This window comes from Lactuca sativa, chromosome 9 (genome assembly GCF_002870075.4).
Source record: "Lactuca sativa cultivar Salinas chromosome 9, Lsat_Salinas_v11, whole genome shotgun sequence".
Classification (NCBI taxonomy): domain Eukaryota; kingdom Viridiplantae; phylum Streptophyta; class Magnoliopsida; order Asterales; family Asteraceae; genus Lactuca; species Lactuca sativa.
Window position 1 is genome coordinate 147137117 of NC_056631.2, and position 12827 is coordinate 147149943.

A 12827-nucleotide genomic window follows, 5' to 3' on the forward strand; every position below is an offset into this window, starting at 1 on the left:
TACATTCTGTCTGGTTAGTTCATGCACAACTGTGAAAGAAATATGGGACAGACTGAAAGAATTATACTCAACCGACGAAGATCTAGAGCACTCAATACAGACCTTGTGACTCTCTGAGTTTGGTGCTTTTGCTCAAAAACCTGAGGAGACTCTACTTCTCACGTTTGATCACTAAAATCATCTGCTCTGCAAGATGATGAAGCACGGTATTGAAAGGAAGGAGATTGAATAGAAAGTCACATTTATGAATGGCCTGAGACCTGAGTGGATGGCAGTAGTCTCAACTGTAAAGGCTCATGAACAATTCAAATCTTACTCGTTGGCAAAAGTAATGGGCATCTTAAAATCCCATGAAAGCACAGTAACAAAAGAAGTGAAGGTTGTGTCTAGTATGGGATGTTTAGCCCTTGTCTCAAAAGAGAAGAATGTGGCGAAAGAAGAAGAGGACTCAGATATGTCTGAGTGTGACCTTACAGGTGAAGAATATGCAATGATGGTCTCCAACCCTAAGAAGTTTGCAAGAATGAAATTCCCTACCAATAAGAACCGAAACTGGCAAGGAAGTTACAGCTCCGAGAAGGTGAATGAAGAATTGAAGAACGCTTCTCAAAAGGATGATGATAAGCAAGAAAGCAAGCTAGTAAGAGATTTTGGATACCATTGTAATTATTTTCATGACAAGAACCACTTTGCCAAAGATTGCATGTTACGAAAGATGGCTGAGAAAAGGGATAGTGAAGATGATGAGGCTTATCATACACAAAAGCTGGAAGAGCTAAAGAAAAAGAAGGCAGCTAACAGTTCAATGAATGTCTTGATTGTGCAGGACAATGTGATCGATGATGAGTTTGGAGGCGTTGAAGTCTGGTCAACCGACTTTGAGGATGAAGAAGTGAGGAAGCCCTCGCATGGCAGAGCATATATGGTGAGAGAGGGAGTTAACAGTTCAGCTAGGAAGGGCTTGACGGTGACAGTAGGAGTACCAATAGAAAACGAGTGTAAGGAGCCAAAATTGAAGGAGGACAAGTTTTTTGCAGCAAAGCCCATTAGTGAAAGGATCAACGACTGCGATTGGTTGATCAAAAAGGTACAATCCATCCTTGAATCTCTTAAATTTCCCGTCACAAATTATGAAGAAGAATTAAACGAACCTAAATTTAAATTTACTAATCTAAGTAGTAGTCTCAAGCAAACTCGCTTAACGAACTCTATACTAACTGACCATCTCAGCATGAAGTCATCGAAGAGTGAGGAGAGACGCATGTGGATTCAGCTAAAGGAGATGAAGTTAACTAAGGCTAGGTGTAACAACCCAATTTTCACGTCCAAAAATTTCATTTTTGATTAAGTGATTTACAAAACATTTGTAACAAAATATCATCCGATCATATCATCTAATAAAACATGTCTCGTTTCTAAAAACTGAATTGTAAATACATAATAATGTCAGAGTACAAATCTCCGAATAACTCATAGTGCGGAAAACAAAGAGTGTGTGTATGATGTGTCGCTACCGCGCCAGCTCCTTCCCCTTCGCTGAAGAGGTACCTGAAACCAGAACTGTAAACTGTAAGCACGAAGCTTATTGAGTTCCCCCATCGTACCACAAACCATGCAATCATATAGCATACATACTGTCTGGCAATTCTAGGGTGCCCGACCTACCCGGTACGGCCATTTTGGGGTGCCGACCTACCCATGTGGCCATTATGGGGTGCTGTCCTACCTATGCGGCCATTTTGAGGTGTCGTCCTACCCATGTCAAGCCAGTCTGGGGTGCTAACCTACCCTTTGGTCCTAACAACCGAGCTTTGGGGACTATTCCCCTCCTACTACCGCTATCACATATAACATATCATGTCAGCATATAAACATATCAACACATATTATGAGACATATCTGGGGTGTCTAACCTACCCTTCGGTCCTAACAACCAAACTCTACTACTATCAAATATAACATATCATGCCAGCATATAACATATCAGGTAGCAGCAAACCTAGATGATATCACAAAGACAATAATCTAATCATACAACTCCTACTGGTGGGCCGGCATTGTGGCCGTAGGCCCACCACTACTACAAGGTAACTCACCATGTAGTAGCTGCTGATCTGCGTAGGAATCCTCTAACTGCTGTCGCTGCTGCTCCGGAAATCCTCCGGCTATAATCCCCACAAAACACTTAGTCAAACACTGCTAACTGTTCTTAGGGTAAAATGACCAATTTACCCCTGACCAAGTCAAAGTCAAATTCAACCTCTATTTGACCTGACTCACCGAGTTAGCTTGCCAAATCACCAAGTCCCTATCCTTCCATTTGTCCTTATACTCGTCTCTACTCATCGAGATAGGCGGTGACTCGACTAGTTTTCCTTCTAAATGAACATCGACTGAATCCTCATCCGAGTCGCCGAGTTGTATGAACAACTCATCGAGTCCATCTTCAACCGATACATAGGTCCTGTCCTTGACTCGCCGAGTTGCATGAATAAATCGTCGAGTTGCATGAATAACTCATTGAGTTCATGTTCATCCATAAGAAGATTATCTTGGACTCACCGAGTCTGCTCATGTACTTGCCCAGTCCTATGAACTTTTAGAACAATGGCTTAGTCCAAACATTGGATCACTCCCCGGGACTCCCTAGAACCTTTCCACACTCAACTGGATCGTTATGACCCTCAGCTGATATGGGACAAATCCTTGGACTCGCCGAGTCCAAGGATGGACTCGTCGAGTGGGTCACATCCACTCACTAAATCTTCGATTTCTGACGTACAACCGTTGAGCAAAAGGTAGATCTAAGCTTCCACAATCGATTCAGCATGTAAAGTTACAAACTTTACATGCATGCATGGGACTTTGAGTTCAAAAGGACCTAAAACAATCTCTTACAATGCATGGGGCCTTCTTTGAGTGCAAAAACCACTCCTTTCTGCCTTGCAACCCCTCTAAGGACCTAGATCTGAAACATCAACTCCTAACCATGCTTGCAATCATGGTTGGTGACAAAAATGGCTTAGAAAAGCCCTAAAACTCTACAAAATGGGACCTATCAAAAGAACAAACAAGGTATAGACTTTATACCTTCTGAGGTCTGCAAATGATGCTCAAAATCGGATCCTTCTAGCCTCCTCTTGATCCTTCAAGATCTTCCTTCCTTCCTTGGGTCACAAAAGTACCAAAATCACTCCAAATGCCTTAGATTGCTTCAATAACTGCTAGGGTTTGTGACGAGGGTCTTCTAGGAGCAAATGGGACGAAGGAGGCCAAATTAAGGTGTTTAAATTGGGTGCAAACCCTTGGGTTAGGATTTTTGTCTAGACAGGGCCTACTCGCCGAGTCTGGGACCCGACTCGTCGAGTCCATAACTTAAACCTGCACCTCATCACGCTTCTACTCGGCGAGTTGGTCCTTCAACTCACTGAGTCCAAGGTCAAAATACAAAAAATATAAATAAGAGAATACGTACCAAGAACCAGGTGCTACATTAGGGATCAAATTATTCATTTATAGCGAGACAATTTAAAGTTTTTGAAATAAAAAAACATTTTTTTCTTGGTTGCTAAACGTTTATATACTAATATTACTCAATTGCATTTAGATTGTGAAACAGTGAAAAAGATTCATAAGATGATCTTACCCTTCCTTGAGTTTAAGGAGGATGAGGTCATTGCTGAATGTGAATCCATAATGTCCTCAGAAGAGACTTCCATAACTTATAAAATTGGTCTGGACAAAATTGAAACTTTCATTAACTCTAAGGAACACAAATGCATGCTTAAAAAGCTCTTAAATGAAAATGATAGGTTGAAAATTAAGACAGAGACCATACAATCATTTGACTCCTCAAACGCCAGATTAATGACCGAATATAAAATTAATATAGAAAGTACGTCTGAATTTGATGAGGAGAGTGAGATGAGTGAAATTTCAATGGAAGATGTAGTTGATTGCTTTGAGTTTTTGAAGAGCGAAACCAAGAAGCCCCTTATATCTAAGAACTCGGTTTAATATGCTCGCTTGTCAAAGGACAAATCAAAGAAACTCAAAGAGAAGGCAATGGTTTACCAGAAAGTTCAAACTGTGCCAAATCAGGTTTATGTTGTTACAGGAGTCACTAAAAAACAAACAGCAGAACTTAAAATCCTGTTTGACAAAGACAACGCTGAAGTGTGTGATGATTATTTCTGGTCCGCTCCTATCGGTAATCCAGACGAGACCATCGGCTTATCAGAGCGACAAATGCAATGCTACTGTGGATGATTCTACTTCTTTGTGCAAGAACGCTACAGTTGATGTCAAAAACCTTATTCATGATTCCAAGGTTTTCCTTGATTCTTTCAAGGGTCACGCTGAGACAAATGCTGCTAAGGTGAATGCATCGGTTGCTTCCCTGTCTTAGTCTCTTCAAGGAGAAGAAGCCAAATTGAGACTCTTTGGTCTGATGTTTTTACTGATAACAAGACTTTTCTGGCATCTGTTGACTCTCAGTTAGACAAGCTCAATACTGATTTCTAGGTGGAAATGAAACTATGAGATGATCTTGCTCAACAGATTGCTATCAATGAAGTGCAGAAGGCTGAACTTTCCAAAGCAGAAAGAGAGATTTCGCTGTTAAAAATCGAGCGTACGGTTTTTTGTAGCTATGCTAGGGATGTTCTTACTCAGCTGCACAATGTGATTCAAGCTCATGATCGAATTCTTACGCTTACCATTCGAAATCATCTAACCTCCAAACTCCTTCTAGCAATTGAACTCTTACGAGAAATGAAGAGTGTTTCGGAGAGGATGCCCACTCCGCAACAAGGGGGAGAAGGTACTATGAAGATCCCTCCTGATATTAAACCGAAGGTGACTGTAAAAACTGAAATGAAGGATAATGTAGCTTCGGGTTATGGTAATCAAGAAAAGAAGAAACATGTCATTGGGGAAGATGATGATAGTGAAGAAGATCAAGAAACTATATCTGAGATCCTGAAGCGAAAGAAAAGGGATCAGGAGATAGATGAAAATCTTTAGGTTGCAAAGGAAGAAGAAGAAGGAGAAAGAAGAGGATGATGCTCTTAGTTGCAAGAAGACATTTTTCCCCCTTGGACTAGGGAAACACTAATCAAAGAAGCTATAGAGTTTCCAAGCACATATTGGCTGGCACCTATGACTTCGTTTGACTATGATAATACGGGGGATTCATAGTTTGACATGCCTATAACATGAAAGGCACTCATTTTTCATTGTTTTGATTCGGTTGCTGAAGTCCCTTCACCTCATCCTCAAATCGACCGAGAACTTATTGATTTTTATCTTCAGTTCGTTCAGCCTTAGTACATGACCTGCAGCGCACATAAAATTACAACGGTCAAGGTGCTGGAGCCTTTGCCTACAGGGAAGTTCATTAATGTTCAATTCAAAATAACCCGAGGTTTAGATAACTCGGTTTCTTTGATTTCCCTGGAAGATCTTCCTAATTTAAATCCTCAGAATTGGATACTGCTGTTTAATATTTTGCTCTCTAATGCAAAAGAGTATGAGCCAATCCTAAATCATCTGAAGAGGATTTTGGCTTCCTACATCCATGAAGTTGCCAAGATGGATCAGGAAATAGCCTCTGTTTTAAGGAAAAAACCGATGGTGAAGCCTACTACAAATCCAAGAGATGTCAACAAAATGCATCTTGGTCAGATTGATTCTGCTCACCTCATTGTTATGTTCACAAGTGCTAAAGGTGAAAAGTTTCTGTTTGCTCTTGTTGACAAGTACCTATTCTCCACCGATTGCTTGGAATTCATTATCAATCTTGTTCATCGGTGTAAGGAGAATTATGCTTCAGATAAGAAGAACTTCACAAACATGCTTCGGTGGTACATCACATTCAGGAAAACTCTTTTGGCTATCATACCGAGCGTGTTCAAGACTATCAAGAAGTCTTCTGTAACTTAACCAAACTGAGCTCTCGACTCCATTGATGTAAAGGGGGCGATTGTTGAGTATTATGTGTTGCGTCATCGGCCATTCTTTTGTATATCCAGTTTGGGGCTGTCCTACCATGATTATAGATTAAGGTTACATTATATATATAGGGCATGCATGTATGCCTTCGATACGATAGTCATTTATTATCTCTATTTCATTCTAACCCTAAATATCTCTACAGTCAAAGTACTTAATCGAGCTCTTCTAAGGTGTTCAAGTTAATCATTCGAATTCAGTTAAACCATTCTTGTGTTCATCAATTCTTTATCTTTATTTTTTTTCTTGAATCTAACGATCTATAAGAAGTTTTTTATTCCAAAACTACCAATCTCATTTTGGGGGTATGCCTTAGAGACTATTGCCCATATTCTTAATATAGTCCCTACCAAAAAGGTTGCCAAAACACCTCACGAGATGTGGACTTGTAATGTTCCAAATCTGGACCATATCAAGATTTGGGGTTGTGAGGCTTTCGTGAGGCGCGAGACTCACGATAAGCTAGAACCTTGAAGTGAGAAGTGTATTTTCATCAGCTACCCACAGAAATCCTTTGGTTACCTCTTCTACAAACCCAGTGATAATGTGGTCTTTATAGCAAGGAGATGAGTCTTTCAAGAGAGAGAGAGAGAGAGAGAGAGAGTTCATAAGCCAAGGAAACAGTGGGAGGCAAATTGATCTTGAAGAAATTCAAGAGTCAAGTCGTGAAGAAAGCTCAAACTCTAGCAATCAACCTAAGGAGGAAACTCCTATTGATCCAAATGATGAGTCTGTACCTCTGAGGCATTCCATGAGAGTCATGAATGCACCTGAGCATTACTATGGTTACCATATTACCACAAAAAGTGATAAACTTATCAGTAATAGCACACTGGTAAGTCTGGATGAACCTCACAGCTACACGGAATCCATGGCAGGCCCTGAGGCTGCTAAATGGAGAGAGGCTATAGACAGCGAGATACAGTCCATGTATGACAATCAAGTTTGGAACTTGGTTGACAATGTACCAGGTCGTAAGATAGTTGGGTGCAAATGGATCTTCAAGAAGAAGACCGACATGGATGGTAATGTACACACTTATAAGGCACGTCTGCTTACAAAGGGATTTTCTTAAACTTCGGGAGTTGATTATGATGAGACCTTTTCACCAGTAGAAAATATTAAGGCTATTAGGGTCATGTTAGCCATTGTTGCATTTCTTGATTATGAAATATGGCAAATAGATGTCAAAACTGTTTTCCTTAATGAAAAAGTTGGTTGAGGATGTTTACATGAGTCAGCCAGAGGGTTTTCTCAACATATGGTATCCTAATAGAGTGTGTAAGCTTGAGAAATCGATATATGAATTGAAACAAGCACCTCGAAGATGGAATCTTTATTTCGATGAGAAAGTCAAAGAGTTCAGATTTTCGAGGAGCGAAGATGAATCTTTTGTATATGTCAAGGATAGTGGGAGTATAGTTACCTTTTGGTACTGTATGTGGATGAAATACTACTCATAGGAAATGACATCCCAACTCTGCAGGAAGTGATGTCTTGGCTTGGGAAGTGTTTCGCAATGAAGGACCTTGGAGAAGCTGCCTATATCCTATGGAGAAGGATTTTGAGAGACAGGAATAAAGACTAATTGGACTTAGTCAGCGTACCTACTTGGATAAGGTGCTTAATAGGTTCAGCATGCAGAATTCCAAGAAATGAGAGTTACTGATCCAGAGTAACACCATATTGAGTAAGAATCAGAGTTCAAATACAGATGCTGAGATAGCTGAGATGATTCGAGTACCATATGCTTCTGCTGTAGGCGCGATCATGTATGCTATGAGTTGTACTCGTACTGATATGGCCTTTGCATTGAGCATGGTTAGCAGATATCAGGGGAACCTTGACAAGGCTCACTAGACTATGGTAAAGAACATTCTCAAGTACCTGCAGAGGACTAAGGAATGGGTCCTTACCCTCGGTGGGGTGATGTCTTGAGAGTAGTAGGGTATAGTGATGCTAGCTTCCAGACTGATAGGGATAATTTTTGCTCTCAGTCAGGCTGGGTCTTTACCTTAAAAGGAGGAGCAATTACTTGATAAAGTTCCAAGCAGGAGACAGTGGTTGATTCAACTTATGAATCAAAGTATATAGCAGCAAGCGAGGCCGCGAAGGAGGCTATATGGCTAAAGAACTTCATTGGAGACCTTGGAGTTGTACCGGCTATAAAGGAGCCTATGGAGATTTTCTGTGATACTGAAATTGCAGTTGCCTTAGCCAAGGAACCAAGGGATCACGAAAGATTCAGACACATCTACAGAAAAATACCATTTCATCAGACATCGAATAGAAGTAGGACTCCTCATGGGAAAGAGGCTATCATCGGATGAGAACCCAGCAGATCCCCTCGTGAAGGGACTGGGTAGGGTTAAGCATCTCTAACATGCAAGGCTCATAGGGCTAAATGATGATATTAGTTTTAGTAGTTAGATAGATTTAAATTTGTAAAGTTTAATTGACATTTGATGATAAATAAAAGTTGTTGTTTATTATTAAGTAGTAGTATTGCTATCTTTTGTCAATCGTTTACTATCATTTCATTTTGCATTTTTTGACTTGCAGAATAATTAAGTTATGGTATATCATATAATTCAAATTCTCCACAGTCGGTCATATGTTGGAAGTAGATATGAATCAAGATTGTCATGAGTTGGCTTGTATATGTCAAAGTTGTTGGACATAGCATGAGGTGCTACAACACACATGAGTACTCATAAGTTCTGAGTATTGGATTCAACCCACGCTCACTTGTATCACTTCATGGAATTTATCTCGAGTGATCGGCAGACAGTAATATCAAATAAGTCTTCAAACCTAGAGATATGAGTTGTTGACTATGAGTTGATTATACACTGATTGTATGAAAACGCATTGGTAACTCGATGTTATAAAACGTGTCTTTGTGTATAATTCAACAAATAGTAGAACAAGCATATGAGTCGAAGTTTTTCTGTTCCTTCTTGGATTAGAAGCGATATCTGGGCCCCTCGATGATTTTGTTTTGACCTATGTACCGGGCCCGGTCAGAACTAAATTGACGTGTTCGATTAAGTTCATGGCCAAACAAATCGGAAATCGGGAAACAAACTGTTTGACAATAAGTAAGACTTTGTTCCATGTATTTGTCCGGCTGATATCTAGAACAGAGGATTATATGATCAGTTATCTTAAATGGCATATCATCATTATCTCAGTTCTGCAAGACCTTTCAAGAGCTACGATTGTTGATCGGTTCTTGAAATCATTATTACAGTTATAGTTATTAGACTTATCCAAGTGGGAGACTGTTGGATTAGGTGTCTAAGTTCTTAATTATTTCTGGATTGTACTTGACCTGGTTGGCATGGTCTATTTGGGTTTTATGGTATTGCAACACTTGGATAGACTAAATGAGAGAAAGGACAGTTAAGGATTATTAATATATTATAAGATCTGATATATTAATAATATTATTTAATTAGTAATGATCATTGAATTAATTTGGAATTAATTAAGTGATAAAAAAATAGACTAATTAAATATATGGGATTGATTGTGTAAATCATCCATTCTTGTATAATGGGCTAATGATCCATGGTTTATATGAGTTGGGCTAAAACCATAAGGAGCTACATGGATAGTCCATGGAGGTTATAAACCCATGGTTCATGGAATATGGAAGGCCATGACAATTAAGGTTTACATGGTGTAACCCTACTTATGACACGACTATATAAAGAGCCCAAGTCTAGCAAAATCGGCCACCACAAGCAAGTACAAGAGGGCTAGCCGAATTTTGAGTGTTAGTGAACTTCTTTCAAGGTTATTCCAAGTGGTGTGGTGTTGTGTGAGACATTTGAGGCATCACACTTGAGGTGCTAGGCTCACAAGGCTCTCAAGGAATCCAAACAACAAAAGTTATGTACTTCAATAAGCTATTATGTTTAAAAGTTTCCCATGGCATGTTAGTTAGGTTAAGAACCTTGGAAAATCAAATTTACATGTATCTTAGTAAAGCATAGATCCAAGGATTCTAGGGTTGCATGTACACCTTAGGAGTGTTAGAATGCTCAAAAACCATCAATATATTGCATCGGGCTTGCCCGACATCGGACCGAAGTCCGGAACAGATAACTCACAAAATAAACATGCATGAATCACAAAGACATCAAGAATCCATAACTACTTCTCGGGACCACCCCGACATTGGACCGAAGTCCGGAAACATATAAACTGCATTGGGCTAACCCCGACATACTGCAACTACATAAATGGGCCGACATTGGTGCCTTAGACCAATTCCTACTAGAGGAAAACTCGCCTTTTATGACTGACTACTGAAGAGCCGAGTGAGGAATCCCTGTCTGCTGCTCCGGTAACTCTCTGGATATAAATTCCATAATGATAATCAGTCAGAAAACAATAACTATTCTTAGGGTAAAATGATCATTTTACCCCTTGGTCAAAGTCAACCTCCTGGTCAAAGTCAACCTTACAGGTTGAGCGAACTCCCTAAGTCAGCCTTCTCACTCATCGACTCCTAGAACTTAGAACCCTGGAATCACGACTCAACTAGCCGAGTCAATCCCATGATTCTTTAGGTTCCCAAGCTACATGAGATCACGATTTTATCAACTGACTCATTGAGTCGGCCTTAGACTCGCCTAGTCTTGGCATGAATAAAAAAAGGACAAGATCCTTCTACTCAGCGAGTTCTTTAATCGACTTGCTGATTCCTATGAACATCATCGGGGCTTCTTCATCGGACTCACCGATTTCCCTCACGAACTCGTCGAGTTCCATGTAGATCTAACCTAGTTAACCGAGTTCATACTTCTACAGCTCCAAAATACAGATCTAGGTTGTTTCCAGGGTCAATTTCTATAAAGTTGGAGACTTGATGGCTTTGCACACATCAAATGAACCCCAACTCATCTACTTTCATGAACATGGTCATGGATTGGATAGAAACGGGTTCAATACCCTTTTTATGGCTCTAGAGGCCCTAAATTAAAGAAAAAGATAATTGCTTTGCATACAGCCCTTTTTATGGCTCTAGAGGCCCTATATTAAAGAAAAGGCTAAGAGCTTTTTACCTCAGACAGCTGCCAAAGATGAGTGTCTTCCTGGATCTTGTTCTCTTTCCCCAAGCTTGTTAGCTCCAAGCTCTTGCAGTTACCTTCAATGGCACCAAAACACACTCAAAAAATTCAAGGGGAAGGATCTCAAACGAACTAGGGTTTCTGGAGGACATGGAAGCCGATAAAGGAGGCCCAAAGGGAAATTAAGTGGTTTAAATAGAGTGCAAAACCTCGAAAATAGGGTTTCCTCTTGGAAGACCTACTCGTCGAGTCCATTCTTGGACTCGCCGAGTAGACTTTTTAAGCCCCGTGTTTAATCTGGCATATACTCGACGAGCTAGGGCCACCAACACATCAAGCAACTCGAAAATAAATGCTTGATAAATTAAGAAATTGCGTACTAGGAATGAGGCGTTACAACTGTCCCCAACTTGCCTTAGACTTCTTCCTCGAAGTCTACTATGTCTGAAAACAACTCTGGGTAGTGCTCCCTCATTTCCTCCTCGGGCTCCCACGTCCACTCCAAACCGTTGCGGTGCTGCCACTGCACCTTCACTAGCTCGACCCACTTGTTCCTTAGCTCCTTAATCTTGCGATCTAAGATCGTCACTCATCTCTCTATGTAATTCAGGCTGTCATTAACATGAATATCCTCCATGGGTATCACCGTTGTCATCCATCAAGCACTTCTGCAGCTGGGAAACATGGAACGTGCTGTGGATCTGGCTGAGCTCTGCTGGGAGGTCTAACCGATAAGAAACCCGACCTACCCAGGCGAAAACCCTAAACGGACCAATGAACCTAGGGCCCAACATAACCCTCTTCCAAAACCTGATAACACCCTTCCAAGGTGAAACTTTCAGGAGGACCATGTCGCCCACCTGAAACTCCAAATCCGAGTGTCGCTTGTCGGTATAGCTTTTCTGTCTGCTCTGCGCAGTTTGGAGTCTGCTCTCGACCTGATAAATCCGCTCTGTGGGCTTGAGTACTACCTCCGTACTCCCGATGACCCTCTGAACGACCTTTCTCCAGCAGATCGAGGTCCTATACTTCCTCCTATAAGGCATCTCAAAGGGAGGTCGGTCTATATTGGAGTGGTAGTTGTTGTTATACGAATATTCTGCTAATGGAAGATACGTCTCCCAACTACCACCAAAATCTAGCACGCATGCCCGAAGCATGTCCTTGAGAGTCTGAATTATCCTCTTGCTCTGCCCGTCCGTCTTGGGGTGGAAAGGGATGCTGAAGTGGAGACGAGTACCCATCTCGTCGTGAAACCGCTTCCAAAACCTGGAAGTAAAACGGACATCTCGGTCTGACACCACCGAGACAGGCACCCCATTGCACGCCATCACCTCTCGCACAAAAACCTCGGCCAGCTTCTCGGCCGAGATGCTCTCCTGGATCGGTATGAAGTGCGCGCTCTTGGTCAACCGATCCACGATGACCTATATCGAATCAACCCCACGTGCGGTCCTAGGAAGCTTGGTGAGAAAACCCATAGTAATATCCTCCTACTTCCACACGGAGATATCCGATGTCTGCATCTTTCCATGTGGCCTCTGGTGCTCCGCCTTTACCTTCTTGAAGGTCAGGCATCTCTTTACATACCAAGCTACGTCCCCCTTCACGCAGGTCCACCAGTAGTCTGGACGAAGATCTCTGTACATCTTTATCGCTCCCGGATGGATGGAAAACCTGGACTTGTGGGCCTCATCCATCAATACTTGTCGTACTCCGCCCCAGTATAGCACC